We start from the raw sequence: 27,459 nt of genomic DNA, 5'->3' as shown, positions 1-27,459 counted from the left end.
ATATAAGTAAATCCATTATACTGCAACATAGTATATACATTTGGAAGTCTATAAATTTATAGTACGTTATAGATTGGATTGTCTGGGTTAAGATTTGCTTTTTAAATGCTGTTTTGAAGTCAGAGGGAGAAAGGCAGTATAATTGTAGCGTTGGTGCTTTGAAAAAAGGATATACTCTAAAGTAGCTAGTCATGATAGACAGGTTACTCTAATATAGAGGAAAGAACAGAAATCATCTTTTTGAGAAATGTTACCAGAAAGATTGACACCCAGTGCAGAGAAATACTCTGCTGAAGAATTTCAATATTGTCCCTTTGATTTATGTCAGATAACAATTGTGGCCTTATTGTCATTCTTTTTTAGAAATGTTAATGGATAATAACTTCATGGAAAGGTAAAGCGCAGTCTTAGAACAAAGTCTAAAGCTTCTAAATGGTTTGACTGCAAATAGTATATCTTTCATTTGAAAGGTAGAGATGTTGGATTTAGCAAGTCTTTTAAGGTAAATAACTCACGACAGTACTCATGAGTGTGTTGTTGTTGTTACCATATGATATTATTTAATTCTCACAGGTAGTTAGGGGGGAAAAGAGATGAACTTGAACTCAGAAGGATAAAGGTCACAGGTCCCTCAGCCAACAGACAGGATTGGAACTGGCATATTCATTAATTACGTGCTCTCTGGACCATATTCCATCTCAGATGCCTGGGCTGCTGCTTTTCTCAAGGGCATCAAATTTCAGTAGTTCCTGTTGTATTTTATAGTTCATTCTGTGCCTTTCATTAAATGCCAGAGTTCTGAAATAGTTTGTTTGCTTTTATTTTCGTTGTTTGAGGGGAAGTGAGTTCACTGAGGTCCTCACTCTGCCATTCTGTAAGTCAGTCTCCAGGTGTGTGTTTTTATATCAGGTGTGTTTAACTGTGTGTAACTTCAGGAGGAGAAACTAGGACTAAATTCTGTCTTGCTATTGGCTAGGGAAGTTGGGAGTGGAGTCTATAAATGAAGGCAGTAGAGAATAGAAATATAAAGCAAAAGAGATGGCCAATTCCTATACCCGTGAGAGCAAAAATAAAGGTGGCAATTGAGGCATTGGTCAAAATCAAAAAGCTAATGTTTAGATTCTTTATCCATTCTAACCATCAAGAATACCTACAAATGTCCTGTTTCCCTGAATCTCTATTCTGTTGCCTACTCTCTCTCCCTGTCCCCCTTCTGTAGGCCATTGAAGTTTGAAGCTAATCACAAAATCCTAATTTCTTCATGCTGCTGCTGCTAAGTCGCATCAGTCGTGTCCGACTCTGTGCGACCCCATAGACGGCAGCCCAACAGGCTCCTCTGTCCCTGGGATTCTCCAGGCAAGAACACTGGAGTGGGTTGCCATTTCCTTCTCCAGTGCATGAAAGTGAAAAGTGAAAGTAAAGTTGCTCAGTCGTGTCCGACTGTTAGTGACTCCATGGATTGTAGCCTATCAGGCTCCTCCATCCATGGGATTCTCCAGGCAAGAGTCCTGGAGTGGGGTGCCATTGCCTTCTCCAAATCTCTTCATAGGTGAATAGAAAGGAATTTAACGGTACCCTGTTGTATGCCAGGCAATGTTCTATAACTTCATTTGATCGACAAAACAACCTGAGAAATAAATACCATTATTTCCTTTTTACACTGAGAAACTGAACCTTAGTTAAGTAACTTGCTCAAAGTGATAAAGCTAGTATTGACAGTGCCAGGATTAAAATTCAGGTTTTTTGAGTCTAAAACCCACGTTTCCCATTGTGCCTTTCTACCTGTAGAGAGGTATTTCCAGTTCCAAGTTAGAACTCTAAATACATTTTTCCATAGAAATATTGTTACTCACGGTGATTGAATTCTATTGTAGTGAAGTATAATATAGCTATTTTTTATGTTATTTTGAGGGTGGTGTTCTGTTGTAGACATATTGTGGAATAAATTATCTTTATGGGGAAAACTGAGCATTTTACCACCATGCTTTGCTTGGAAAATGCCTCATCGTGTTCAGACACACAATCAGTTGTATTCACAGTAACCTGCTGATCTGGAAGTTAATTTGGATAACTCAACTGTGTGAAACACAACTATGAAAGATTAATTTTAAAAAAGATTGCTGATATTATTATTAAATGAGAAAAAAACAAAGTGCATAACTGTATAGTATGGTAACTTTTGTATGTATAAAGTTTTATTTAAAAGGCTTTATTCACACACATATACACATGTAGACAGACATGCATGCTCCTATACAGTTTGGAAGGACTCACAAGTAAGAGAAAGATCTTACTTTAAGGAGAAAGATCTTGAGGGGATGGTGGGTATGCACAAGGTTGAAGGAGGCATTTCTTTTCCTTTTTTCCCTTTCTATGTTGTTTAAATATTTGAATTTTATAAAATGTTTTTTTTTCTCTTTTTGTTTGTTATACTGAGAGGCTATTGAGTAATGAGATCATGGATCTTTTTTTATTGTTGCCTTTTGTACAAGATACTAGATGACATTTCCCCCCCAAATTCATCCCTCAAAATAGAGAAAGTTACTCTCAGGTTTGACCAGCAGTATTAGCTTGGTGGTGGCCTGGGGTTCCATCAGATACCTTAGTGTTGTGCAGTGGTAACCAGGTATAGAGGCTTAATAATAGAAAACTTGGTCTTCTGTTCCATTTCCATAGCACTTTGGAAATTCTTTTTATTTTGTATATTTATGTAAGATTTCATTTGGGGGAAAAAAAATGAACCATTGCCAAAAAAAAAGGTAAGAAATTGAAAACTACTAACTGCAGTTATGTGTGAGATAAAGAAGATTAGAATCAATGGCATATTGATGATAATCAAAAATGATAAATGATAGCTGAAAAAGAACAGTGGCATGGAGCTTATTATAGGAATAGACTTGTTTGTGTGTGTGTATGTGCGTTTATATGTGTGCATATCCAAGTAGTTCCTGAAGACTTTGTTTGCAGTATTAAAGCTTGGTAAAATAATGACCATTTGACAACCTTGAGTCAACATGAAAAAGTCTTATTATGCTTCGTATACAATGTTCTGTTTAGGAAAGCAGGACAGTGTGTTTTATATAAAAATATATATACTAAAATTAGTGTTTTGATGCTTAAAACAATATGCTTCTTGGCCAATTATTTACTATATTTTTAAATTGAAAAGGAAGCAATATTTCAAATAAAGCTTTTGGGAAAAGAAAACAGACTCAAAATTCAGTTGAATAATAAAATAATATTTATACCAAATATTTATATTTTGTTTTGGATAACAAAGTGCTAAACTGCACTCAGTAGCATTTGACTGCAGAGGCTAATCACTGTCATAGAATGAGTGCTCAGCCAGATGAGTACTTTCCTCCACCTGTAACCCGAAACTACTTATTTTTAAGAAAATTTATGGAAAAAAAGCCAAGACCAGAATTTAAACAGATAATAAGCCTATACTTATATTGTAAATAAAATTCAAACTGCCCACCTAAAGGCAGTTAAGATTCCCCCAGTGTCATAAATCTATATAAACTCCTCACTCCAGACCATTGATTTCTGTATTTGGAAATTGAGAAAACTATGACACTTTTTAAGCCAACTTGGTAAAAAAGACCAATGTTTAGGGAAGTAACCTGACATTTAAAACACAAGCATCCAATAAGATAAAATGATAAATAAGGCTCAATGGTGGCTGATCACCATTTACTGACTGAATTTAAGTTAATAAGTATATAACTCTGAACTCCTAGATATGATTCATGCAACTTAGTGTAAAATGCGAGTCAGATAATAAGAGCTTAGGTACATAAATGACCTTGTTGCCAAATACAGCACAAAGGTATTTTACTAAGCACTGTACACCTAATTCCATAAAAATCACAATATAAATAGTTAATTGTCAATGATAAAGAATTTTTAAAAATTCAACTTGCACTTATGATAACGTGGAGAAGCTCCCCCCCCCTCCATCCGCCGCCACACATTGGATGGTGAAATAAGCCTGATCATGTGGAGAAGATCAGATCAGATCAGATCAGTCGCTCAGTCGTGTCCGACTCTTTGCGACCTCATGAATCGCAGCACGCCAGGCCTCCCTGTCCATCACCAACTCCCGGAGTTCACTCAGACTCACGACCATCAAGTCAGTGATGCCATCCAGCCATCTCATCCTCTGTCGTCCCCTTCTCCTCCTGCCCCCAATGCCTCCCAGCATCAGAGTCTTTTCCAGTGAGTCAACTCTTCGCATGAGGTGGCCAAAGTACTGGAGTTTCAGCATCAGCATCATTCCTTCCAAAGAAATCCCAGGGTTGATCTCCTTCAGAATGGACTGGTTGGATCTCCTTGCAGTCCAAGGGACTCTCAAGAGTCTTCTCCAACACCACAGTTCAAATGCATCAATTCTTCAGCCCTCAGCCTTCTTCTCAGTCCAACTCTCACATCCATACATGACCACAGGAAAAACCATAGCCTTGACTAGATGAACCTTTGTTGTCAAAGTAATGTCTCTGCTTTTCAATATGCTATCTAGGTTGGTCATAACTTTCCTTCCAAGGAGTAAGTGCCTTTTAATTTCATGGCTGCAGTCACCATCTGTAGTGATTTTGGAACCCAGAAAAATAATGTTTGACACTATTTCCACTGTTTCCCCATCTATTTCCCATGAAGTGATGGGACCGGATGCCATGATCTTCGTTTTCTGAATGTTGAGCTTTAAGCCAACTTTTTCACTCTCCACTTTCACTTTCATCAAGAGGCTTTTTAGTTCCTCTTCACTTTCTGCCATAAGGGTGGTATCATCTGCATATCTGAGGTTATTGATATTTCTCCTGGCAATCTTGATTCCAGCTTGTGTTTCTTCCAGTCCAGCGTTTCTCATGATGTGCTCTGCATATAAGTTAAATAAGCAGGGTGACAATATACAGCCTTGACGTACTCCTTTTCCTATTTGGAACCAGTCTGTTGTTCCATGTCCAGTTCTAACTGTTGCTTCCTGACCTGCATACAAATTTCTCAAGAGGCAGATCAGGTGTTCTGGTATTCCCATCTCTTTCAGAATTTTCCACAGTTCATAGTGATCCACACAGTCAAAGGCTTTGGCATAGTCAATAAAGCAGAGATAGGTGTTTTTCTGGAACTCTCTTGCTTTTCCAATGATCCAGTGGATGTTGGCAATTTGGTCTCTGGTTCCTCTGCCTTTTCTAAAACCACCTTGAACATCTGGAAGTTCACGGTTCACATATTGCTGAAGCCTGACTTGCAGAATTTTGAGCATTACTTTACTAGCGTGTGAGATGAGTGCAATTGTGTGGTAGTTTGAGCATTCTTTGGCATTGCCTTTCTTTGGGATTGGAATGAAAACTGATCTCCAGTCCTGTGGCCACTGCTGAGTTTTCCAAATTTGCTGGCATATTGAGTGCAGCACTTTCACAGCATCATCTTTCAGGATTTGGAATAGCTCAACTGGAATTCCATCACCTCCACTAGCTTTGTTCGTAGTGATGCTTTCTAAGGCCTACTTGACTTCACATTCTAGGATGTCTGGCTCTAGGTCAGTGATCACACCATCGTGATTATATGGGTCGTGAAGATCTTTTTTGTACAGTTCTTCTGTGTATTCTTGCCATCTCTTCTTAATATCTTCTGCTTCTGTTAGGTCCATATCATTTCTGTCCTTTATCAAGCTAATCTTTGCATGAAATGTTCCTTTGGTATCTCTGATTTTCTTTAAGAGATCCCTAGTCTTTCCCATTCTGTTGTTTTCCTCTATTTCTTTGCATTGATCGCTGAAGAAGGCTTTCTTATCTCTTCTTGCTGTTCTTTGGAACTCTGCATTCAGATGTTTATATCTTTCCTTTTCTCCTTTGCTTTTCGCTTCTCTTCTTTTCACAGCTATTTGTAAGGCCTCCCCAGACAGCCATTTTTCTTTTCTGCATTTCTTTTCCATGGGGATGGTCTTGATCCCTGTCTCCTGTATAATGTCACGAACCTCATTCCATAGTTCATCAGGCACTCTGTCTATCAGATCTACACCCTTAAATCTATTTCTCACTTCCACTGTATAATCATAAGGGATTTGATTTAGGTCATACCTGAATGGTCTAGTGGTTTTCCCTATTTTCTTCAATTTCAGTCTGAATTTGGCAATAAGGAGTTCATGGTCTGATCCACAGTCAGCTCCTGGTCTTGTTTTTGCTGACTGTATAGAGCTTCTCCATCTTTGGCTGCAAAGAATATAATCAATCTGATTTCGGTGTTGACCATCGGGTGATGTCCATGTATAGAGTCTTCTCTTGTGTTTTTGGAAGAGGGTGTTTGTTATAACCAGTGCATTTTCTTGGCAAAACTCTATTAGTCTTTGCCCTGCTTCATTCCGTATTCCAAGGCCAAACTTGCCCGTTACTCCAGGTGTTTCTTGACTTCCTACTTTTGCATTCCAGTCCCCTATAATGAAAAGGACATCTTTTTTGGGTATTAGTTCTAAAAGGTGTTGTAGGTTTTTATAGAACTGTTCAACTTCAGCTTCTTCAGCATTACTGGTTGGGGCATAGACTTGGATTACTGTGATATTGAATGGTTTGCCTTGGACACGAACAGAGATCATTCTGTTGTTTCTGAGATTGCATCCAAGTACTGCATTTCGGACTGTTTTGTTGATCATGATGGCCACTCCATTTCTTCTGAGGGATTCCTTCCCACAGTAGTAGATAATGGTCATCTGAGTTAAATTCACCCATTCCAGTCCATTTTAGTTCGCTGATTCCTAGAATGTCAATATTCACTCTTACCATCTCTTGTTTGACCACTTCCAATTTGCCTTGATTCATGGACCTGACATTACAGGTTCCTATGCAATATTGCTCTTTATAGCATCGGACCTTGCTTCTATCACCAGTCACATCCTTGCTTCTATCACCAGTCACATCCACAGCTGGGTATTCTTTTTGCTTGGCTCCATCCCTTCATTCTTTCTGGAGTTATTTCTCCACTGATCTCCAGTAGCATATTGGGCACCTACTGATCTGGGGAGTACCTCTTTCAGTATCCTATCATTTTGCCTTTTCATACTGTTCATGGGGTTCTCAAGGCAAGAATACTGAAGTGGTTTGCCATTCCCTTCTTCAGTGGACCACATTCTGTCAGATCTCTCCACCATGACCCGGCCATCTTGGGTTGCCCCACGGGCATGGCTTAGTTTCATTGAGTTAGACAAGGCTGTGGTCCTAGTGTGATTAGATTGACTAGTTTTCTGTGATTATGGTTTCAGTGTGTTTGCCCTCTGATGCCCTCTTGCAACACCTACCGTCTTACTTGGGTTTCTCTTACCTTGAGCGTGGGGTATCTCTTCACGGCTCCTCCAACAAAGCGCAGCCATTGTTCTTTACCTTGGATGAGGGGCATCTCCTCACCACCACCCTTCCTGACCTTCAATGTGGGATAGCTCCTCTAGGCCCTCCTGCGCCCACACAGCCACGAGAAGGGCTCCCTCAAAAAGCCTGATTAGTTGAACTCCAGTGATTAGCAATGAAACACCGTCCACTTACTCCATCTCTGAAAGTGGAAACATTATTCATATCTAAAGGCTCAGCCAAGTGACTCAAGCCTTCACTCATATTATTACATCTCTCTCGAATGCTCTTATAGAGACCCAGGTTTTATATTTGTATATTTCTGAGTACTTACAATTTGCAGAAACTGTAAGAAGCCCAGGTTATACTGAAGTCAGAGTTGCATACAGCAGTCTCTGATTGATCCTAGCAGCAAATTCAAACCACAAAACAAACATGCTTTTCAGTTTTTATACATAAAGGCCCCCTTATATGAAGTTCTTTACCTCCATATCTGTCTATGCAAAACTGTGCAGAATGGTGCCTGTGGGCCACTCATGCTGAAAAGCAATAAGCACATGACCAAACTATTAATTTCCTCATATATAAGTTGAAAGTACCTCATTACTTTGAAAGAAAATCATTAAAAGGAATGAAGATCAAAGTTTATTTGAATACAGTGATAAATGTGTACTTATTTTGTAAAATAAAATGCCAAACTTCATTCAATGATAGCTTGCAGAGAGAGCAATGGTTTGGATAAGCTTAAGTTACTGGTAAAGTTTTTATTTACTGGAATACCTTACTTACCAGAATACCTTGTTCCTCAATAATACAGAATAAATGAGGCACTGCTTTATGTATCACCTGGTCTATTGGTTCTTTTGGTTATGACTAATAGAAGGAAGCCATTTTGTTAATTTTTTTTTTTCTTAAGAAAAAGGATAACTTGTTTAGAAAACATGAGGAAATTTTTGCAGAACCAAAGGCAAAAGATACAACTGGGACTGAGTTATAAACATCAACTCTATTGCTTGTCTCTTTGGAATGCCTTCAATTTTCCCTTTACTTTTTTAGTGATAATTTAATCTCCCTACAAAATAGTTTATGTTCTAGAATTTCCCCTCTCTCCAATACATAGCCACTCTTCTTTCAGTGTAGTTGACTTTAGCTAAAGGTTAAGAACAAATGACATTTGTTGACAAAATGATACAGCAATTACTTTTTCTTAATATGAATGAGGATCCTCTCAGAATTGTTATTTACTAAACATAAAAATCTCCAGTTAATGCAGTTTCAATTGGATTTAGGATTATCTGTGTCAATAAAAATCCTTAATGATAATTTAAATAAAAGAAACATGTATTTCTGTTTTTACCAGTGTTGATGATCTAGTGCTGACACGGTAGCCTTAAAGCCATCAGGGACCCAGTCTCCTTTTGTGCTGATCCACCATCCTCAGTATAGACTTCCAGCTGGTAGCCCAAGATGGCTGCTTGAACCATGGTTGATATGCCCCATTCCAGTCAACAAGAAGAAAGAGGGGAAATAGCCACACCCGCCTCTAGCAAAGGAGACGGAAAAACGAATCTTTATTCTGGTCAATTGCATTACCCAGCTAAAACTCAAGGGTTCTATTACTAAGGAAGATAAGTAACATGGATATTAGGGAACAGTTAGCAGGCTGTGCCATAGATAAAATATGAGTTTTATAGTGGAGATGCAAATGAACCCAAACTCTGGTGTCTCTTCTGTGAGAAAACATGAATGATGACCACTGAAAATAGTCATTCAGAATGACATCTGAAAATCAAGCAATGTAAACTTTAAAGGAAAATCATCAGAATATTTTGCCACTGAGCATAAAGAAGTCTAGAAACAGTCTAGAAACAGAATACAAAAACAAAAACCACACACAGAAAACCCAGGCTATCAAAAGTTGAGTAGTATTTCCTTCAAAGTCAGTTTGCTACATTTATGCAAGGTCGTCTAAAAAGATATGGTAGTTTTCAGAGCATAGCATTATTGGCAAAGTTGTTGAGAAAAAACTACTTTTTGACGCCTACGATGTCAATTCTAAAATATATTTGGGTAGGTGCACTGCAGAGCCTTAACTAGAACACGGCAATAGAGGCTCCTAGGACACTAAATACAAGAACTCACTTATCACGTGGGTGGAAAAGAAGACTGTGCATCTGCACCACCTTAAAAGTGAATGCGTCCTTAAATCTTGTGCCCTAGGCACTCCGTGCCCAGTTGTGTCTGACTCTTTGTGACGCCATGACGTAGCCTGCCAGGCTCCTCTGTCCATGGGATTTCCCAGGCAAGAATACTGGAGTTAGTTCCCATTTCCTCCTCCAGGGGATCTTCCCAACCCAGGGATCAAACCCATGTTTCTTGCATTGACAGGTGGATTCTCTACCATCTAGCCACCTGGGAGCCGGCCCTAGGCACTGCCTTGCTTCAACTCTAATCTTAGCCCTGGTGCACAAATGGGGCAAATCTGATTGACAAATTATTCTAGCAGTAACCCACTTAAAAGACCTTTGCAGTCTAAAACAGGAACCACAGCACTGAAACCATCTCTAAGAATTTGCCTTTTGATTTTTGCTGACTGTATTTAGTGGAAGAGGTAAAATGTTACATTTTGCTTATAGAAATAAACCATGACTAGGATGCTTGCATTTTGAAACAAATTTTATAAAGCAATTAAGTGTGATTTTTTTTAAAGGTTGCTCTTTTATATCAGTATATTCTGGAGTAACTGAGTAGGTGCCTGTCACAGTTTCCCAGCTGAGAATTTAAAAAAAAAAAAAAAAAATGCCACCATATAGAAAAAGAACCTGAATAAGGTAAATAAATTATTTGAACACCTTAATGATAATGACTCATAAGTTTGGCTTAGTTGCTGAAAGCACTATAAAGGCTTAGGAATTAACAATACATGATAAATTGAGTGTTATTAATATATATTGGCAGGATCACTTTAGGGTACATTACTGATGATAAAAGCATTGATTAGCCCACCTTTACTGCATGAAGAACATATTTAAAGTATTTGAGCAGATTCATACGGGACCTTCTCAGTTCCCAGTATTGGGTAAATTTCACCCCATCATAATGAGAAACAAAAAGAAAAAAGAAAAGACCTACAACAGCATGCACTGCAGGGCAAGGTCTAGGGTGAGGCAAGAGTGGCAGCTAGGGTGCAAATTTTAAGGAGCCTCTAACTTACAGGTTCATGCAAGTGCAAACATGGCACTGTTTAAACCCAAGATTTTCCAGACAAAAATACTGGAGTGGGTTGCCAACTTCTTCCTCCAGGGAATCTTCCTCACCCAAGGATCAAACCTGCTTCTCCTACCTCTCCAGCATTACAGGCAGATTGTTTACCATGAAGCTATCTGAAGCCTTTGTAATTCCTGATATACTATAATAGCAAGTAAATAGGACTATCATAAGTATACTTGCCAAAGAATTAAAATGAGATCTAGTCAAACCACTGGTTGTAATAACTACCAATTTACAAGAAATACTAAGGGGTAGAACGGAATGTATGAAATACTGAGGGGTAAAATGCATCCAGTCCCATCATTTCATGGCAAGTATGAAGGGCAAAAGTGGAAGCAGTGACAGATTTTCGTTTTTTAGGCTTCAAAATCACTGCAGATGGTGACTACAGCCAGGATATTAAAATATATTTGCTCCTTAGAAGGAAATCTATGAGAAACCTAGACAGTATATTAAAAAACAGAGGCATCACTTTGCTATAGACAAAGGTCCGTATAATCAAGGCTGTGGTTTTTCCAGTAGTCACATAATGAATGTGAGAGTTGGACCATAAAGAAAGCTGAGCACCAAAGAATTGATGCTTTCGAATTGTGCTGGAGAAGACTCTTGAAAGTCTCTTGGACAGCAAGATCAAACCAGTCAATTCTAAAGGAAATCAACCCTGAACATTCATTGGAAGGAGAATGCGGAAGTTCTAATCCTTTGGCCACCTAATGCAAAGAGCCGACTCATTGGAAAAGACGTTGATGCTGGGAAAGATTGAGGGTAAGAGAAGAAGGGGGCAACGGAGGATGAGATCGTTAGGTAGTGTCACCAATTCAATGGACATAAATCAGAGTAAACTCTGGAAGTTAGTGAAGGACAATGAAGCCTGACGTGCTCATTTCATGAGGTTGCAAAGAGTTGATATGCCTTAGGGACTAAACAACAACAACAGAATGGAATGAGGGAGAATTTCAGAAGTAACTTTTAAAAAACTACAGGAATAAACTAGTAGTCCGTATCTTATTAAGCAATTATATAGCACATCTCTATATAATTGATGGAATAGGCCAAGTTAAAAATCAGTAAGATTTAAAGACTTGACAATTTTGGCCTCATAAAATACTATACCATTGGATTAATTTCTCAATGGAGAATGACTATATTTTAGGCTCTAAAGTAAATTTTCAACACATTTCAGAAGGTAGGATTATGTTCCCTGTCCAAAGTGCAATTAATCTAGGAATCAGTTTAAAAGAAAAAAACGAACAGTATTTATAAAGCAATCATCCATCAATTAAAACTAAATATAATTATAAAAAATATTTAGAACAAATCCATATATTTGAAAATTAATATATATTCTTTCAACTAATCTATAGGTCAAAGAAGAAATCTTAACAAGATAAACTGTAAATCCAATGAAAATGTTTGGTTTCACTACTTGATGTGTTGATGAGGAATTTATATAATCAAGTTGAATTCCTGTAGTTGTTTCTGTGATGGTTTTATGTTTACTTAAACTTCTTGCTTGGCACTGTTTTTTAATATAAGTCCCAGCTTGAAAGTCTTGAAGAACAAGCCTGACATGTTTGAACTTGGAGAAGAGTCCCAAAAACAATCACATACAGTTGAGTTAATGGAGCAACTAGATACCATAAAACGGCTTTAATATTCCTTTCATTGTCTGTTTCCATGGCAAGAGTTTCTATTCAAGCAAGAGTTTAGGACATATTTGTTTTCAATAGGAGTGAGTATTCTTTAACCAGCTCTTACACAGAAGGCTAACCTACTGTGGGATATGTAAACTCTTGAACACCTGGATTAAGAGTTGTAGTCTAAGAATTAATATATACAATATATATGGAGTTCATTAGTGCCATTTTCATTAAGGGTGTGTGAACATTTTCTTTGCAGACTTGCATGTTGTTAGATCATTACATTAGATCTTAAATTTGTAACCCAGGAATCTTGTATCCATAAAAAAAAAGCAAAAACAAAGTAAACAGCTAATAGCGTTCAACATAGTGCTGCTGCAGAAAGAAGACTTTGAAGTTAGGTAAATCCCTCTAATAATGATCTTTTTGAGAAGCAAAGCCAATAATTAAAATACATTGTGAATAAATTAATAACTTCTTGGAAATGTAAACTTATAAAGTATCTGTTACTTTAATAAGTAAGTTTGTAGTATTGTACCTTACAGTAAATTGTATTTCTGTTCTAGTACTGAATTCTAAAGTTTGGTATCATCCTTATGCCCAGATGCCTCAAGAAGCTCAATAAATAATTGTGTATCTGTACAACATCATAATTTCTAATTTTGGGATGTAATAATTGGGGTTAAAATCCTAAAACTATTTCTCCACCCTTCTCCCCACCCCCAGTAGCAGTAGATGCTATTGCAGGGGAAACTCTCTAGTGTCTATTTACCTCTTAACTGCTTTGGAAAACAGGTTTTAGCATAGCTGGACTTTTTTTTTTTAAAACAAGGACTATCCACATTTAATGTCTTAGAATAAACCTCATAGGTAATTGAAACAGAAAAACCTCATGTAATTGAGTGATTAGTATAAGCACAGAGTTTATTTTTACTTTTAATAGAAAACAGTTTATTCTTTCATGTACTCACAATAACTTGCATTATTAAACAGAGATCTTCATTTGGTCTGACAATGAGTTTTATATATATATCAGTAATGTGCACTTAAGATTTTCACACAAGGTAAAAACTTTTTTTCCATCATATATTGTTCCCCTTATATATATTTCTTTAAAATATGTTAATATTTTTTATTTATTTAGTGAAACTTCACCTTATATAGCAGATCTTACCTTTATTTCAGCCCACACTGTTGTCACAAATTTATAATTGACTAAAATCTTTTGAATATAAAGTTATTTTACTTATTCACTATTTTCCCCCAAAAAAGCATGCTTCTTGTAGAACACCTTTAAATTTTTTTGGAAAGAGAAAACCACTCCAAAGCACGGCATTGCTTAATATAAATTCAGATACCATGTCCTACCCATTACCAGTTCTATATTAATAGTATTTGAATGATGATGCTTTGGAGTATACATAACTAAGACGTTACTATACATTTATTAATTTTGAAAATACTAATTCAGACACATGAGAACTTTATAATTTCTATGAGTAGTAACCATGACTTGGTAAACAGTAGCCATAAAAAGAGATTCATGAAAATTTTTAAAAGATATTTTTCAATAGAAGTGTCATTTTTTATCTGACTCTGAAGTGAAGCTTTTAGTTACTCTGAAGGAAGCATCAAAAGTAGTCTCACAATAATTCTTAGCTTCCTAACACCTTAAAAGAAGGCAAAGCTAAATGAACATTATAAGGTTTGCTAAATAATTTAAAATAAAATTAAATTCAACACTCAAAATTTTATTCATCATATAAGACACCATTAATAACCTGAGTATTTTCATTTTAAGAAATATTCTCATGAAAGTACATTTGTATAATGTGTTTGAAGGGCATGAGATGCAAAAATGCTATAAAATAGAACCTGAAAATTTCTCGAGTTAAGTCAGTTCATTTCAGTAACTCAGTCATTGTCCTACTCTTTGGGACCCCATGGATTGCAGCACGCCAGGCCTGTCTGTCCATTGCCAACTCCCAGAGTTTACTCAAACGCACATCCATTGAGTCGGTGATGCCATCCAACCATCTTATCATCTGTCCCCTTCTCCTCCTGCCTTCAATCTTGCCCAGCATCAGGGTCTTTCCCACAGTTCTTCGCTTCAGGGGGCCAAAGTATTGGAGTTTCAGCTTCAGCATCAGTCCTTCCAACGAATATTCAGGACTGATTTCTTTTAGGATGGACTGGTTGGATCTCCTTGCAGTCCAAGGGACTCTCAAGAGACTTCTACAACACTACAGTTCAAAAGCATCAATTCTTCGGCATTCAGCTTTCTTTATAGTCCAACTCTCACACCCATACATGACCACTGGAAAAACCATGGCGTTCACTAGATGGACCTTTGTTGACAAAGTAATGTCTCTGCTCTTTAATATGCTGTCTACGTTGGTCATAAATTTTCTTCCCAAGGAGCAGGTGTCTTTTAACTTCGTGGCTGCAGTCACCATCTGCAGTGATTTTGGAGCCCTCAAAAATAAAGTCTGTCACTGTTTCCACTGTCTCCCCATCTATTTGCCATGAAGTGATGGGACCGGATGCCATAATCTTAGTTTTCTGAATGTTGAGCTTTAAGCTAACTTTTTCACTCTCCTGTTTCACTTTCTTCAAGAGGGTCTTTAGTTCTTTGCTTTCTGCCATAAGGGTGGTATCATCTGCATATCTGAGGTTATTGATATTTCTCCTGGCAATCTTGATTCTAGCTTGTGTTTCATCCAGCCCAGCGTTTCTCATGATCTACTCTGCATATAAGTTAAATAAGCAGGCTGACAGTATACAGCCTTGACGTACTCCTTCCCTATTTGGAACCAGTCTGTTGTTCCATGTCCAATTCTAACTTTTGCTTCCTGACCTGCATACAGATTTCTCAGGAGGCAGGTGAGGTGGTCTGGTATTCCCATGTCTTGAAGAATTTTCCACAGTTTGTTGTGGTTCACAATCAAAGGCTTTGACATAGTCAATAAAGCAGAAGTAGATATTTTTCTGGAACTCTCTTGCTTTTTTGATGGTCCAACAGATGTTGGCAATTTGATCTCTGGTTCCTCTGCCTTTTCTAAAACCAGCTTGAACATCTGGAAGTTCACGGTTCACATACTTTTGAAGCCTGGCTTTGAGAATTTGGAGCATTACTTTACTAGCGTGTGAGATGAGTGCAATTGTGCGGTAGTTTGAGCGTTCTTTGGCATTGCCTTTCTTTGGGATTGGAATGAAAACTGACCTTTTCCAGTCCTGTAGACACTGCTGAGTTTTCCAAACTTGCTGGCATATTGAGTACAGCACTTTCACAGCATCATCTTTTCAGATTTGAAATAGCTCAACTAGAATTCCATCACCTCTACTAGCTTTGTTTGTGTGATGCTTCCTAAGGCCCACTTGACTTCACATTCTAGGATGTCTGGCTCTAGGTTGGAGATCACACCATAGTGATTATCTGGGTCATGAAGATCTTTTTTGTACAGTTCTTCTGGATATTCTTGCCACCTCTTCTTAATATCTTCTACTTCTGTTAGGTCCATACCATTTCTGTGCTTTATTGAGCCCATGTTTACATGAAATGTTCCCTTGATATCGCTAATTTTTGGGAAGAGATATCTAGTCTTTCCCATTCTATTTTTTTCCCTCTATTTCTTTGCACTGATCGCTGAGGAAGGCTTTCTTATCTCTCCTTGCAGTTCTTTGGAACTCTGCATTCAGTGGGTATATCTTTTCTTTTCTTCTTTGCCTTTCTCTTCTCTTCTATTCACAACTCTTTGTAAGGCCTCCTCAGACAACCATTTTGCCTTTTTGCATTTCCTTTCCTTGGGGATGGTCTTGATCCCTGTCTCCTATACAGTGTCATGAACCTCCATCCATAGTTCTTCAGGCACTCTATCAGATCTAATCCCTTCAATCTATTTGTCACTTCCACTGTATAATCATAAGGGATTTGATTCAAATCATAGGGATTTGAATGATCTAGTGGTTTTCCCTACTTTCTTCAATTTGAGTCTGAGTTTGGCAATAAGGAGTTCATGGTCTGTGCCACAGTCAGCTCCCAGTCTTGTTTTTGCTGACTGTATAGAACTTCCCCATCTTTGGCTGCTGTGAATATAATCAATCCAATGTCAGTATTGACCATCTGGTGATGTCCATGTATAGAGTTTTCTCTCTTTGTTATAAGAGGGTGTTTGCTATGACCAGTATGTTCTCTTGGCAAAACTCTATTAACCTTTGCCCTGCTTCATTCTGTACTCCAAGGCCAAATTTGCCTGTTACTCTAGGTGTTTCTTGACTCCCTACTTTTGCATTCCAGTCTCCTATAATAAAGGACATCTTTTGGGGGGTGTTAGTTCTAGAAGACGGAGAAGGCAATGGCACCCCACTCCAGTACTCTTGCCTGGAAAATCCCATGGATGGAAGAGCCTGGTAGGCTGCAGTCCATGGGGTCGCTAAGAGTTGGACACGACTGAGCAACTTCACTTTCACTTTTCCCTTTCATGCATTGGAGAAGGAAATGGCAACCCACTCCAGTGTTCTTGCCTGGAGAATCCCAGGGACGGGGGAGCCTGGTGGGCTGCCGTCTCAGGGGTCGTACAGAGTCGGACACGACTGAAGCGACTTAGCAGCAGCAGCAGTTCTAGAGGGTCTTATAGGTCTTCATAGAACTGTTCAACTTCAGCTTCTTCAGCATTACTGGCTGGGGCATAGACTTGGATTACTGTGATATTGAATGGTTTGCTTTGGAAATGAACAAGAGTTAACCTCTTTTATACTGGGTTAAAGACAGCAGTTATGTAGAATGCTACCATAAGCAGTTCAACAGTATTTATTGCTACTCTTACCACAGTCTGAACATGAAGTAAAAATAAATTATTTATTCTACTAAAATCATATTGTTTATCTTAAAATTTCCACGACAAAGGGCAGTGTATTTCCATTAAGTATTTGTTAATGATGATTCATTTTGCTTAGGTGGGAAATAAGCCAATTCAAAAATGGATGAAACAGAAAACAAAAAGAGCAATTATATTTCTTTTTCTAAGAAAGAAATGTTCTGTAGGAGTGACTTTCAAAGTTTTTTTTTTCTTTTGAAGGGAGAGGGTAGGATTTATAGGGAGTCCATGAAACACAAAACATCTTAAAAAACATTTGGGAACATGCCTGCTCTCATGTGCTACTTCACACATCTTTTTTGTTGTTGTTGTTAGACCTTTTCAGTACAGGAAGCTGTACTATGAACTAGGAGAAAAACATGGCTCGTACAAAGTCTTTTGTCTTCAACAGTCTTCTCAACCTACCCAATATGGCAGTCACATAAAAACTATGATACAGTATACTGGGCTACAATAGACATAGGCTAGAGTACTATAAGATCAATAATGAGAGTGTTACTTATACCAGATTACCTCCTCTGCAAGCACACTTCATTGGAGATTAGGAACAGGGGAAATGTGTGTGTGTGTGTGTGTAGTGTGAAGTATAGTGTAGTGGTGGTGAGAGAGGCAGTAGAGATCACAATTTATCTGAGCTATTGAAGGACAATTAGAATTCACTAGATGAGCAAAGAAAGGAGGGAAGGACATTTCAAAAGGAATAGATGGGCAAAAGCATTGGGGTATAAAAATGCCTAGTTCAGGAGACTATGAGCACCACTGGTGTGATAGAATACCTGGACTTAAAAGTGGGGTCTGAGTCTGACTAATTGTTTTTGTGTGTGTATGATTGCTCAAAATTTGGGCTTTATTGTGTAGACAGTAGGAATAGTAGCAATCTATTTAAACCATGTACAAAATGCATTATTGAAAGGCTGCAGTAGTTTATACACTCAACTGCATTGATAAATCTCAAATGTATTATGTTTAGTGGAAGACATCAGACTCAATAGGCTACATTCTATATGATTTTATTTAGGTGGCATTTATAAAAGGCAAAACCATAGGGACAGAATTGCACCAAAGAATATCAGTGGGTGGAGGGGATACGTGGGAATTTGGGGAAGGGGTAATGGAATGGTAGAGGTTGTAAAACTGTATGCATTTGTTAAACTAAGACAGCTGCCCACTAAATGGTAAGTTTTATGGTATGTCAATTCTATCTTAAGGTAATATCATAATAAAAATAGTCATGGCCATGGAAGCAGAGCAGAGCAGCCTCTCTTAACCTTCCTTGTCCATTGCCTTATCCCCACTGCCTTCCCTGTTATCAGCTTCTGCTCTTCACTGTGACTTTTGGCTTCAGTGACCTCCTTTCACAGATCCTAGCTCCAAGATTATAAAACGGAACCTCTGCTTATTCTGTTGATTGCCAGGTTGAACTGTACACAGCCTTGGTTTCTATTTGATAAAGGAAAAGACATGATCAGATTTCAGTAGAATGAAACCTTGAAAGACCATAAATGAAGAATAGAGAGTGATGAACCTAAAGACATGGATAGAGAGACAAAAAGTTTTATAGTAGTCCAGGCTGAAATGGAGGCCCCAAAGCAAAAAATAACTTGTCGTGTTTCAAGAACTGAAAGAAGGTCTATGTAAGTGGAGTGTAGTGAGCAAGGAGCAAGTGATGTTGTATAAGTTTGGAGAGGTGGGTACTGCCCAGGTCATGGAGAATCTCACAGACTGTAGTAAATGTTTGATTAAATGCATGTGCAGTGGAAGGCTATTGAAGTTGAAGTATGTGCATGTTATGTGTATGTTAAGAAAAAGGCAACATGATTTGTAACCTCACATCCTGCCTTAGGTTTTAACAAATGAACTGTCCCTGCCTTTATCCAAGGGCCACCCAACCACCAACATGTGTATTAGACCCACACCCCTGGTCTGTTCAAGAGTTTTGGTTTTATAACACTTCTTCCTTCATCAGTTTCTTACTCTGTACCTGACCACTTCAATTAGTTTACAAATAAAATATTGTATAGTCCATCTTAAAAAACCCCAAGCTTGCTAAACATCACATGTTCCTAAATGACTTCCCAATTTCTCTGCTGCCTTCTGAAAAGTTTTCTATACTGATAATTTCTGTTTTTTTCAATCCACTCCAAACAGGCTTTTCTTCCTACTTTTAACATTTGAAACCTCCCTGGTTAAGATCATTTCCAACTTGCCAAATTCAGTGGTCAATTTTAGTCCTTATCTCATTGATCCCTTAATGTAGCTGATTATTATTTCCTTTTAGAACATGTTAGTAGAATTGTCTTATAGCCAGGTAATATATTAACGTGGTTCAGAAATCAAAATAACATAACAAGAGACCCATCAGGAAGTCTTGCTGCCACCAAGGAGATCACCATACTACTACACCCCTCTCCACCCCAGCTTCCTAAAGATAATTTCACTCTTACTAGTTTTTTTATCTTCTCCCAGTGGTTTTTACACCAATACAAGCAAATCTAAGTATTTTTTTCTTACTCTTTTCTTTGTTTTCCCTGAAGGTAACATCCTATAAATATTGTTCTGCCCCTTAGTTTTACACTTTTAACTTAATGGTATATCCTGGAAATCTTCCCATTTTAGTATGTGGAGAGCATTCTCATCCTGTTTTACATCTCTATTCTAATATGTGAATGTATCATAACTCACATAGCCAGTTAACCATAGATGATGATGTTTCTAGTCTTTTTGTTATCCTGAACAATGCTGCAACAAAGGACCTTGTATACAGATTATTTCATATATGTTAGATCAATGTCCTGAAGTGAGTCAAAGAATAATGCCTTTGTAATTTTGACATTCATTGTCAAGAGGCCTTCCAAAGGGGAGGTACCATTTTGCAATAAATTATAATCCGGTGATTTAAAATACTATCTATAGTATTAACATATTTCATTAACATTCTATTAACATAACATTAACATATTCCAAATTTGTGTCTCTAGTTCCAACTTCTCCCTGATCTTTGTTTCCTCAACATTTCTTCTTGTGAAAAATAACTCTCTTTGATTTTATTTCTAAACTTGCTGCTGCTGCTAAGTCACTTCAGTCGTGTCCGACTTTGCATGACCCCATAGACGGTAGCCCACCAGGCTCCCCTGTCCCTGGGATTCTCCAGGCAAGAATACTGGAGTGGGTTGCCATTTCCTTCTCCAGTGCATGCATGCACGCTACGTCACTTCAATCATGTCCGACTCTGTGCGACCCCGTGGACAGCAGCCCACCAGGCTCCTCTGTCCACAGGATACTCCAGGCAAGAATACTGGAGTGGGTTGCCATTTCCTTCTCCATCTAAATTTGCTAGTCCCCTGGTTTTCCCCATCTCTCAGTACTGCCATTCACCTGGCTGCTCAGGTAGAAAATTTAGGAACCAGCTTTCCTCCTTCATTTCCTATACTCTGTTTAGTGGAACTTATGTGGTGATGGAAATATTCTGTATCTGTGCTAGTATGGTAGCCACAGGTGCACTTACAGTGTGGCTGATATGACTAACAAGCTGATTTTTTAAAGTTTAATTTAATTTTAATTAATTTTGCTACTCAATGTGACTAGTGACTACCATTTTGGACAGTGAAGACTTTTTGTTGTTTGGTCGCTAAGTCATGTCCAACTCTATGTGACCCCATGGACTGCAGTACGCCAGGCTTCCATTCTTCACTCTCTCCTGGAGTTTGCTCAGATTCATGTCCCATTGAGTCAGTGATGCAGTTCAACCACCTCATCCTCTATCACCCACTTCTCCTCCTGCCCTCAGTCTTTCCTAGCAGCAGGGTCTTTTCCAGTGAGTATGCTCTTCACATCAGGAGGCCAAATTATTGGAACTTCAGCTTCAGCAATAGTTCTTCCAATGAATATGCAGGGTTGATTTCCTTTAAGATTGACTGATTTGATCTCCTTGCTATCCAGAGGACTCTCAAGAGTCTTTTCCAACACCACTGTTGAAAAGCAGCAATTCTTCGGCGCTCAGCTTTCTTTATGGTCCAGCTCTCACATCCATAATGACTACTGGGAAAACCCATAGCTTTGACTATACAGACCTTTGTAGGCACAGTGATGTCTCTGCTTTTTAATATGCTGTCTAGGTTGGTCATAGCTTTCCTTCCAAGGAGCAAGCATCTTTTAATTTCCTGGCTGTAGTCACTGTCCACAATGATTTTGGAGCCCCAGGAAATAAAGTCTGTCACTATTTCCACTTTTTCCCCATCTGTTTGCCATGAAGTGATGGGACCAGATGCCGTGATCTTAGTTTTCTGAATGTTGAGTTTTAAGCCAGCTTTTTCACTCTCCTCTTTCACCTTTATGAAGAGGCTCTTGAGTTCCTCTTCACTTCTGCCATTAGAGTGGTATCATCTGCTTATCTGAGGTTGTTGACTTTTTATTGATCTGCAAAGTCCTACATGTCTCAGGGCTTTCTTGAGGTAATGGTTCTCAACTTTAGCAAGGAGCCTTTTCAAAACTATCAGTGCTTAAAAAGAAACAGTGCTTGGACTTTACACCAGGTCAGTAAATTACAATTTCTGAAATTGGAAGTTTGACATCAGGTTTTTTTTTAATCATCCAGATGATTTTAATGTTTATGCAGAATTGATTTCTTGATTGTTAGGGTTATGCTAACTGCTAAGTCACTTCAGTCGTGTCCGACTCTGTGCAACCCCACAGATGGCAGCCCAACAGGCTCCCCCGTCCCTGGGATTCTCCAGGCAAGAACACTGGAGTGGGTTGCCATTTCCTTCTCCAATGCATGAAAGGGAAAAGTGAAAGTGAAGTTGCTCAGTCGTGTCCGACTCTTAGCGACCCCATGGACTGCAGCCCACCAGGCTCTTCCATCCATGGGATTTTCCAGGCAAGAGTACTGGAGTGGGGTGCTATTGCTTTCTCCGGTTAGGGTTATACTGATTTTTTAAAATATTTGCTTACTTACTTCCTGTGAAAGATAATATATGCACAGAAATATACTCAAAGCAAAAACATTTTTCTGCTTTGGAAAATTCTTACTGTTCACTGGATTTTCCTTTACCTGAAAAAAAATTTTTTTGTGCTCAGCAATTCAATAAAAATTTGTAGTTTATGAAGGATCTGGTTCTTTTGAAGTGTAAAGATGTCCAGAGTATCTTTTGGAACTGAAAATTTCACAGGCATGACCTTGTAAAATCAATCATCACAAGGGTGGAATGGGAGGGGAGAGGGAGCCTCAAGAGGGAGGGGAAATTTAAATATATATATGTATATAAAATTATGACTGATTTGTATTGTTGTGCGGCAAAAACCAACACAGCGTTGTAAAGCAATTATCCTCCAATTAAAAATGTTATACAAAGAATCAGTCATCACATTATGTCACTACCTCATTCAAGACTTGGTTTCCCATTGCAGAATAAAATCACCATAACCTTTAAGGCCCTCTGTGTCTTTGCCTTTTCTTCCAACTTTATTTCCTCTCATCGCTTACCATTTTTTGTTCGATTAGAGCCATGCTGGTCTTCTCATTCTCAAGTATGACTAGTTCATTCCAGCCTCAGGGCCTTTGTGTTTGTTTTTCATGCCATCTGAAACATCCTTCAGGCAGGATATGAAAGTACACAGCCTTGCTGAAAGCTTTTTGGGTGTGGATTTGGAAACTGGGTTTGAATTAAATGGTAACAGGTAACATTAAAATCGGAGAAAGAACACCTGCCACTTGTTCTGTCACAGATATTTTATATTCATACATACTGGAGTTCTGTGCTGAGACCATCTAGAATAATCTTGAAGATGATGGTGGTCCCTAACTGCTAGGATTATAAAAGTTCTGAAGAAAATTATGGAATGAAAAGTTTGAAAGACTTTGATATAGAATGTTTTACCTTGGTTTATTTGTATCTATAATATTTCCATACAAACCGAACATTGCTTCAAAGAAATAACTACTGACCAGCTGACAGAATTCTCTTTGGATAATAACAATTCTTTTGGTTTATGAAGTGGTTTATAACCTCCAGACATTAAAATGTGTATGGTTTGTTTTATTCTCTAACCATGAAGTAAGTAGGGTGGGAGCTGTTTTCCCCATTTAAAGAAATAAGAGAACTGAGGCAAAGGTACCTGCCTCACCTTATCTTACCTGCCTCCTGAGAAATCTGTATGCAGGACAAGAAGCAACAGTTAGAACTGGACATGAAACAACAGACTTGTTCCAAATAGGGAGAGAAGTACTTCAAGGCTATATATTATCACCCTGCTTATTTAACTTATTTGTGGAGTACATCATACGAAATGCTGGGCTGGATAAAGCACAAGCTGGAATCAAGATTGCTGGGAGAAATGTCAGTAACCTCAGATATGCAGATGATACCACCCTTATGGCAGAAAGTGAAGAAAAACTAAAGACCCTCTTGAAGAAAGTGAAACAAGAGAGTGAAAAAGTTGGCTTAAATGTCAACATTCAGAAAACTAAGATTATGGCATCCGGTCCCATCACTTCATGGCAAATAGATGGGGAGACAGTGGAAACAGTGACAGACTTTATTTTTGAGGGCTCCAAAATCACTGCAGATGGTGACTGCAGCCACGAAGTTAAAAGACACCTGCTCCTTGGGAAGAAAATTTATGACCAACGTAGACAGCATATTAAAGAGCAGAGACATTACTTTGTCAACAAAGGTCCATCTAGTGAACGCCATGGTTTTTCCAGTGGTCATGTATGGGTGTGAGAGTTGGACTATAAAGAAAGCTGAATGCCGAAGAATTGATGCTTTTGAACTGTAGTGTTGTAGAAGTCTCTTGAGAGTCCCTTGGACTGCAAGGAGATCCAACCAGTCCATCCTAAAAGAAATCAGTCCTGAATATTCATTGGAGGGACTGATACTAAAGCTGAAACTCCAATACTTTGGCCACCTGATGCGAAGAACTGACTCATTGGAAAAGACCCTGATGCTGGGAAAAATTGAAGGTGGGAGGAGGAGGGGATGACAGAGGATGAGATGTTGGATGGCATCACTGACTCCATGGACATGAGTTTGAGCAAGCTCCGGGAGTTAGTGATAGATAGGGAAGCTTGGCATGCTGCAGTTCATGAGGTCTCAAAGAGTTGGACATGACTGAGCGACTGAACTGACTGACTGAAGCAAAGTTTATGTCATTGCTACATCACACACTTTCTTGTATAATTGTGCTACATTTCTGGCATATATGAATTTGCATACAGATTTATTGAGTAATAAATCTTGTTAAAAAATATCTTATTTATAAAAATAGAATTTGGAAAGCCTCTTTTAACTAGCAAACTTTGCTAGTACCTTTAAGGATTCTATAGTGCATTAACTACCAGATCCAAAAGCATAGGAAACAGAGAAATCATGGTCTGATAAGCCACTACCAATATAAGAAAAATTGAAAATAAGGGCTAAATATTTAGCCTAAAATTGCATCATTAAGAAAGTGTGATTCAACTGACAAAATTAATTTACTCACAGGCTTTTTAAAAAAATGAGGGTATCTTATTTCAGATGGGGTAATTTTTTTTATTTTTACATCCTTTGAATTTTATCTAGAGTTTTGTCTCTCAGAATTTGAGAAATTATAGTAAAGTGTATTGATCAGTTAACAAATGATGTTATTATTTTGTTTATATTTATTCTCATATACTTTGCTGTCAGTACAATGCATTAAAATAATTTCTTGGAAAATATAGATTCTATATTAGATAATTTTATATTATAAAGCAGTGAAGCTGTTTGAGTTTATATGATAGATAACTAAGGAATTTTCTTTAATCCTGTGTTCAGTTTTGCCTTACAATGAAATCACATTTAAGGCCAACTACTTGATATACACAAGATTTCTTTTGTTTATTAAGCCATAGGAATAACGGTGGCCTTTTCCTTGATGACTTGAAACTAATTGAGTTTGGTTCTTCTTAGGTTGACAGGCATCTTTTTTAACTTGGACATAAACTTGTGTGAGTAAGTGCTTCCATATTTTAGTCATGGTGAGTTATGAGCATATAAAAATAATTATCTTCACCTCATAAATCTTTCTTTAGTGAAATTTATTTTAGTGCTTACTGTAATCTTCCTATTAATGTCTCCTACTTTTGGTCAGATATATATAGATGGCAGTAAATTTTCAATTTGAACTATATTTAGCATAGAGAAAAAGGCCAGTGGCATGATGCATTGTAACTGTAGTTCATAATCAGTGTCTGTTAAAAAGGGATTTGAGACACAACCAAACCCATCTATTCTGCTGCTTATTGGCATTGGGTACTTCTTTTTTAAGTTGAATACAGTAATTTAGTTTCATTGGCCGATTTTGAGAATTGAAAGAGTCATAGATGCCATTCTATGGAGGGATCAAAAATAAGGCTGCATTTGCCAAACACTAATGGTGATGATAGGGTTAGAGTGGATCATTTGAGTTAATTCATGTTTACAAAGTTAAGCACGATTAGTAATATGAACATTCAACATTTGGTCTAGGAAAAAAACAGCAGCTTACTACCAAAAATTAGGATTATTATTATAATTTTTATGATGTTTAGCAAATATGGTAGTAATATATATAACACAGTTCAAGATTTGTGGCCTACATGAAATACATCAAATACTTCTGAGACAGTGTGAGCATGTTAATTACATATTCCACAGCAGCATTTTTTCTGTCATGTTCAACACTGTGCTTTGCTATCATTTCTCCATTTGTTGAATTCAAGATGACCTTTGCATGAATAAAGTCAAATAGGATTAAGGCAGGAATTTTCAACAATGGAAAAGAGCAACAGATGTAGCCAGCTTTGAACGTGGAAGGATTGTTGATGGGCTGTTTCTTAAAGGGAGTGTCTGTAGTGGGGGGAGATAGGAAAGGGAAAAGGAAAATAAGTTGAGAAAATATCAAAAATATGGAAGAGTAAAAATAGATCGAAATACCTCTGTTGGTCTTTTGTAATTATGATGAAATTATCTTGCAGCTTTAAATTGCTGTTATTTAAATAAACTTTTTTTTAAACTTTTGTGTTACAAAGATGTAGTTTAAAAAAATACATACATACACTTTCAAAAATATGGATGGAAAATGGCTATGATTAGCAAAGTCAGAGTTACTACAAACTGATACTTGTGAAGGCTACTTCACAAGTCATATAGATTCTTTTTCAAATGATTTAACTTAAAATGAAATCTAAACCTTGGTATCTGTTATATCCTAAATGTATATCCTGGAAGAGCTGACTGTTTTAACATCAATGTCTCCTAGTTCCTGATAACATAATTTCGCTAAGTGAGCTACTGTTGTTTGTGGTAATAAGTAATCTTGGAGTTGTAAAGAAGAACCAAATTGAATAAAGAAGCATTTAAAACAAAGATAATTTTACACTTCAGCTATTAATAACTGAAAGTTCTTTAGAGGGGTTAGTGGGACAGTTTATGAGAAGAAATAAACATGAAATAGTTATATCTGTTTGGTTTATTGAAATTACATGCTAAATCTTAACATTGTGTAAAAAACACTTAAACTGCTGAAAGTTAATGTAGCTTTGTTAGAATAAATTTCTATCTATGAATCTGTATAGTAGGTAACTCTCATAATGCCTATAATTTTAGTATAAAATCATGTGAAGAAATGAATGCACATAAGAAGATAGTAATAGAAATATTAATAAGTGATTAAACAGAAAAAACTAATTTGAAAAGATACATGTGCTCTAGTGTTCACAGCAACATTATTTACAATTGCCAGACATGGAAGCAACCAAAGTGTTAACAGATGAATGGATAACGATGTGTGGTGTAGTATTCCATGCACTGGAGTACTATTCAACCATAAAAAAAGAATGGAATTTTTCCATTTTCAGCAACATAAATGGTCTTGGAGGGCATTATGCTAAGTGACATAAATCAGAGGAAGACAAATACTCTTATGATATGACTTATATGTGAAATCTAAAAAATGCAACAAACTAGTGACTATAACAAAAAAAGAAGCCGACTCAAGCTAGTGATTGCTGATGGAGATAGGGAAGAGGGAAGGGCAGTCTAGAAGTAGAGATAGGGAAGAGGGAAGGGCAGTCTAGAAGTAGAGGACTGAGAGGTGCAGACTCTTAGGTATAAAATAAGCTGTAAGAGTATGGTGTACAACACAGGGAATATAGCCAATATCTTACAATAACTGTAAATGGAGTATAACCTTTAAAAAGTATGAGTCATTATATTGTATACCTGAAACATAATATTGTACAGCAACTATACTTGAGTTAAAAAACAAAAAAGTAAGGGATTAAAATTATGGGATAAGGAAGAAAAATCTAAACACATTAAGTCCAAAGGT

At 37.5% G+C, this 27,459-nt stretch overlaps 1 protein-coding gene across 5 annotated transcripts in view; it reads left to right on the top strand.

Annotated features, from left to right (window-relative positions):
* Positions 1-27,459, top strand: part of EHBP1 (EH domain binding protein 1) — a 355,495-nt gene that overhangs the window by 185,390 nt on the left and 142,646 nt on the right. The gene's annotated exons all lie outside the window — the stretch shown is intronic.

The sequence above is a fragment of the Bos mutus genome, chromosome 11 (genome assembly GCF_027580195.1).
Source record: "Bos mutus isolate GX-2022 chromosome 11, NWIPB_WYAK_1.1, whole genome shotgun sequence".
NCBI classification, from domain to species: Eukaryota; Metazoa; Chordata; class Mammalia; order Artiodactyla; family Bovidae; genus Bos; species Bos mutus.
Note: the sequence above shows the minus strand (reverse complement) of the source record. Positions and strands in the feature narration are given on the sequence as shown.